Consider the following 6,148-nt stretch of genomic DNA (forward strand, 5'->3'; position numbering starts at 1 on the left):
GCTACACATGTACACCCTATACTGAACTGCTTATCTTCCCAGTAAGGATGGGTGATGAGGGAGGAAGGGAAAGAATCTGGAATTCAAATTTTTAAAATCAAATGTTTAAAAAAATATATTATTATTATTATTTTACATGTAACTGGGAAATAAGATATACAGGCACTGGGACATAGAGATCCACCGTGCCCTACTGGAAAGTCGGAGGGGGAATGGGGGAAGATATGGGAAAGAACAGATTGGGGGAGGGGATATTTAATGGGATCTCTGTTTTGGGGTGATGAGTAGGGGAAAAATAGGGAGAAAATTTGTAACTGGAAATCTTGTGGAAATGAATGTTGAAAACTAAAAAATCAAAAAGAGAAAAAAGTCAAAAAAAGAGAAGTCCTAATGGTATTCTGGGAGAAGAGAAGAGGAGGAAAGAAATAGAGAAGAGAGAAGAGAGGAGACAAAAGGAGAGGAGGAGGAGAGGAGAAAAGAGAATAAGAGAGGAGAAAAAAAAGATGTGAGAGAAGAAGAGAAAATGGAGATGAGAACAGCGAAGAGGAAAAGAAAGGACAGGAGAGAGAGGAAGAAAGAGAAGAGGAGAAAAGAAAAAAGGAGAGTAGAGGAGCAAAGAGAATAAAATGGAGAGGAGAACAGAAAAGAGGAAAGGAGATAAGAGAAGAGTAGAAAAGAGAAGAAGAAAGGAGTAATGAAGAGGAGAGGAGGAGAGAAGAGAGAATGAGAGAGGAGAAGAGGCTGAAAACAACAAACACTTGTTGATTTTTTATGACTATTTCCTACAAACCCCACTCTGAGGGGGGAAAGGTGAGCATCCATCTGCCTCTGATTGTCTTCGTCTATCTATCTTCCTGCCACTGCCACCACTGATCTACTCTTCTATCTGCTTGCATCGCAATAGCCCCCAGCTCATCCTGGGAGCTTTTGCTGTTCAGCCCCTGCCATAGCATTTGTACCACAGAGAAGGCAACTTGTAGGTACAATTTGTTGGGACTGAAAAGAAGACACCTGGAATCATAGACAGAGCTGTAAGGACTCATGGGATCATAGACATTGTGCTACAAGGGACCTCAAAGTCCAACAAGGTGCAGATCCCTCATTTTACCTGAGGACGCTGAAGCCAAGAGAGGTTAAGTGACTTGCCTGAGGTCACAGAGATGAACAAAGATGGAAGAACAAAGATTCAAACTCAGGTCCTCTGGCTCCAAATCATAGACTGCAGAGTTGGAAGGGCCATGAGAGGTCCAGGACACTTTCTGCTTTGCCATGTGGCTTCCCTTAGCCTGTTACCAAATGAGAATCCAGCTGGAGTCCACCAGAATGATCCCCAAGCATGGGGAGGAATTGGTCCCTTTAAAGTAATACTGATCACAAGTAAAGATGTCCACTGTGGATCCTGATGCTGGCCCATGAGAAAATGCAAAGGTAGGCTCATTTGGGAAAGATAGATGAGAGTGTAGCCCTGCAACTGACTCTAAGATTGATATGTTGACACCAGGGTCTTTTTTTTTGGAGGGGGGGAGGGCAAGGTAATTGGGGTTAAATGACTTGCCCAAGGTCACACAGATAGTATGTCAAGTATCTGGGACCAGATTTGAACTAAGGTCCTGTGACTCCAGGGTCAGTGCTCTATTCACTGTGCCACCTCGCTGCCCCTACCAGGGTCTTACAAGGGCTATTGGAGACCCACAGTAGGGTGTCCCTGACATTTGTGATTACTTGCCTGGGCACTAGGGTCTGTGCTGGAACACATTTCTGCCCTCTGGAGGTGGGTACCCAAATGTCACTATTAAGTAAGCTCTAGTAGGTCTATTGCTGCCAAAATCAAATATAAAATCCTCTATTTGACTTTTAAAGCTCTTCATGCCCCCTGACCTTTCCTGCCCTTCCAATCTTTTTACACCTTATTCCCCTCCTCTTATTGTATGTTCCTGTGACACTGATGTCCTTGATGTTTCTCTTTTTTTCTCCCTCCCTCCTTACCCTGCACTAGAGAAGGTCACCATTTGACTGCCCTCAATGTTTCATTGGAATTTATTTATTGAATCGGGAAAGAGGAGGCAAAGGAAAGGTGACATGATCAGACCTATACTTTAGGAAGAATTTGACAGGTAAGCAGGGTGGACTAGAATGAAGAAAGATTTGAGTGAGAGAGACCAACCAGAAGGTTATTGCAACAGTCCAGACATAAAGGTGGTGGGTCACTGGACCAGCGATGGCAGAGGAGAAAATGGGAAATATACAAAAGGGACAGGAGCCCAAAACTTGGTATAGTGTATACTGTCTTTCCTGTTTATATTAACTTCAATTTTGCTTTGGTTGAAATCTTTTTCACTTCTGGATTACCCAGTGCTATAACTGTTAAACAGAAGCCCAGGTGATGTATACCTTTATCTCTTAAGCCACACAGGGGACAACAGCAGACCAGACTTCCTAGTTCCTGATAGTTCCTATCAGATTCTCTGATGCAATCTATCCAGGTCCTGTATCTCTACATCATCTTCTTCTCTCCTCTCCTCCCCTTTTCCCTCTACTTCTCTTCTCTCCTCTCTTCTCTTCTCCCATCCTCTTCACTCCTCCTCTCCTCTCCTCTCTTTTCTCTTTTTCTCTCCTCTCTTCTGTCCATTCCACTCCTCCTCTTCTCTCATCTCCTCTCTCTTTTTCTCTCCTCTCTGCCTCTCTCCTCTCCTGTCCTCTTGTACTCTACTCTCTTCCTCTCCTTTTCTCTCTTCTCTCCTCTCTTCTCTTCTCCTCTACACTCTAACTCTCCTCTCTTTTTCTCTCTCCACTTCTCTCCTCTTCTCTCCTATCTTCTCTTGCCCTCGCCTCTCCTCAGCTCTACTTTTTCTCCTCTCCCAGAATGCCAGCAAGTCTTTTCAATTCCTGGCTTCCTTCCAACATTTAGAACTTGCCAGAGTTAATAAGAAGGAAGTGGTTAGGACTCTGTTCAAACACTCCCGGACCTTCCTTAATCCTCTTCCCTTCTCAATTACATGTGAAACACAGTGGAAGCTGAATGCAACCCCTTGATCTGGGTTCAGACAAGGGCCATATCGTGTCTCAAGTCATATAGAAAATGAAAGCTGAAGGGAGGATGAGAACGCAGCTCTCCTAGCTCCCAGACTGGGGCTCTGCTCTAGAACAGAAGCAATCAGTGTCTGGTTTCCAGAGCAGGGGTCACCAGAAGCTTCTTTTTCCAGTGGGCCTTTGGGGACTCAGATGGCTAGGGTGAGAGGAATAGAGATCAGTCCAAAGCCATGACTTCCTGTGATTTCTAGATTCAAATATAAATTTTTCTATTTTGCATTTAAAGCCTTTCACAATCCAACTTAACTTTCCATTCTTTTAAAACATTCTCCCCTTCACCCACTCTTCAGTCTGACCAAACTAGCCTTCTTGCTGCCCTTCACACACAACCATCCATCTCCCATCTCTGTGACTTTGCACAGATTCTTCCCCATGCCTAGCATGCCCTCCCTCTCCACCTCTGCCTCTTAGAACTCTTAGTTACCATCAAATTTCAATTCAAATATCACCTCCTGGAAAAGAATTTTACTGTACCCTCACAACTACTGGTATCTCACCCTCTAAAACAACCTTATATTTGTTTTATAGATATAGTAAAAAAAAAAAAAAACTTACTTTGGATATATTTATGAAGGATCGTAGATTTAGAGACAATCTTGTCCAGGGGTTCTTAACTTTTTTTGTCCCTATGTCTGGTAAAGCCTATGGACTCCTCAGAATGCTTTCAAATACATAAAATAAATTATGTGGGATTAAAAAGGAAACCAATTACACTGAAATAGTTATCTAAAAAAACATTTTACGTTCACAAGCCCTGGGTTTAGAACCCCTGATCTAATCCAATACTTCCTTTTTACAAATGAAGATACTGAGGCTGATGTGAATTTAACTAAGTTGCCCCAGGTCACACAAGTAAGCCCCAGATATGAGACTGGAACCCAGGTTCTCTGATATTAAAGCCAATTCTTTTTCAAGGCTACAATGTTACATCCTTTGTGTTCATGCAGTTTCCCCTGTAAGTCGGAAACTCTTTCAGTGTAGGGGCTGTTTCAGGTATGTATTTGTATCCCCCAGGGCAGGGGTGGGGAACCTGTGGCCTCAAGGCCCCATGTGGCCCTCTAGGTCCTCAAATGCTACCCTTTGACTGAATCCAAACTTTACAGAACAAATTCCCTTAATAAAAGGAGTTGTTGCACATAAGCATCTGTAGGGCCACGTGGGCCTTAGAGGTTGCAGATTCCCTACCCCTGCCCCAGGGCCTATCACAGCATCTAGTAGGCATGCAATTAAAAAACGTTTTGATTGATATGAATGAAGTAACACAACATTCAGGGTGAGAGGAAGAAGACCAAAGGAATGCTGAAAGGATGGGGCAAGATGGTTTGAGATCAGGAAGGGACATGGGAATAGGTCAAGTAAGGCTGATGGTGGGGTAGGACAGCATGTTAGCTTCCCACAGCACTAATCTGACCGGATACACCAGTTCACAGAGGTGGATAGGTGGGATAACATGGGGGTAGAGACTGGATTGTGGCTGTGAATAGAATCCTAAGGTTGGCAGGGAGGGGATGTGGAATCTTCACTATCCCTCATTCCTGCCCTTCTTTTTGAGTTCTTGGGTCCTCTTGAACATTGTTCTATTTGGGCAAAGTGTAGGAATATGCTGGTAAATATTTAACAATCAGCTTCTGGAAGAAAAAAAAAGTATGGACAACACATTTTTAAAGTTTAAGCTGCATAATTAACACTTTCTGAAGTCTAGATAATTCACACAATAATGAATCATGCCCTGGTTTGTAGCATTTGCTGATTTCCAAGATGTAAATTCTCATGCTGAAAATGCTAGTGAACCATTTCAAGCTGGCACTTGCAAACTCCTGACTAGGGGTGACTTAGCTTTGGGGCCACACCTTTGATCACAACCAATAAGGAGAAAAGGATAAAATGGTTGTGACTTTGGTGACAAGCAAGAAACTTCAGAATCCACCTTAGCTTTAAGCCTACACACAAAATCTGAAACAAAAAAACCTAGGAACAATTTAATTCTATAAACTTCCATTAATTATTCCCTATATGCAGAGAACTACCAAATTGGGCAATGAACAGGGGACCAAGTTTAGGTAAAACACTATTCTTGCCCTCAAGGAGCTTCCAGTCTAAATAGGAGTCTTGATCCTCAGCTGCCTATTCTCCCCAGAACTCCCAATCAGGGAAGGTGCTGTTTCTTCAGACCCTCTCACTACGTTCCCAAGAACCTAGGAATTCAACACCCCTCAACCCTGTCTCAAACTCCCAGTACTTCTGGGAACTCTGACCTCTCTCCTTTGGTCTCATTTGTTCAATCAAGGAAGAGGAGGTGGAAAGAAAAGACAGAAGAAGGAGAGGCGACTACTTCCAACAATAATAGAGCTAAAGTGGGAGGGGAAAGTGAAGGTCCCAAGGGAACCCAGTGAAACTGAGCTGTTATCAGTGAGAGTACAGAGTTCGACCTGAGAGTTCTAGCTAGACTCATTTATGGACATATCCATGGGGAAAGGACTTTTCCCCAGACAGGTAACGTGAGTGAAAGAAGGGGAAGTTCTGTGATGGGGAGGCCAGTGAAGGATAGTGGTGAGGCAAAGAAGCAAGCTAGATCTCTATGACTTTCCAAAGGCTTGGTCTGGCTTGGTCCTAATGACTTATAACATATTATGGGATCTGTCTACAAGAGATGGGGCCTCCCATTTCTAGCCAGCTGCTTTCAAATAATCTTCCCCTGCCTGTGTGAGTTGGGGGTGGGCGGGGGACTTTGGAGACATGAACCACAGGGTTCTCTTCAGTGCTGCTGGTAGCAACAAAACTTCAGTGCCCTTTCTGCAGCCCTGGTCTTCTCAATGTACTGCAGCACCAAGAGGGAATGCAGGGAAACTGGAGTTTCTCATACCTGTTGTGTTTGGGTGGTAGGTTGGGAGAGGAAGGAAGAATTAGCAGGATAATTGGCATGGTGGTAGTTTGGAAGTCACAGCATAAAACCTATTAAATTCACCACTTCAGAGAGGCCCTATAGCAGATCCTGGCCCACTCATTTCTGCTCCCTCTCACCCTTCAGATGCTGCTGTCTTTACTGCTCTTGGGTTGT

General features: G+C 43.8%; 1 protein-coding gene across 1 annotated transcript in view; it reads left to right on the forward strand.

Moving 5' to 3' along the window:
* UBE2I (ubiquitin conjugating enzyme E2 I) overlaps positions 1-6,148 on the forward strand; it is a 471,577-nt gene that overhangs the window by 203,861 nt on the left and 261,568 nt on the right. The gene's annotated exons all lie outside the window — the stretch shown is intronic.

This window comes from Petaurus breviceps, unplaced genomic scaffold (assembly GCF_028583685.1).
Source record: "Petaurus breviceps papuanus isolate PSGF00001 unplaced genomic scaffold, PetGlider_PUasm1.0 138, whole genome shotgun sequence".
Taxonomy (NCBI): domain Eukaryota; kingdom Metazoa; phylum Chordata; class Mammalia; order Diprotodontia; family Petauridae; genus Petaurus; species Petaurus breviceps.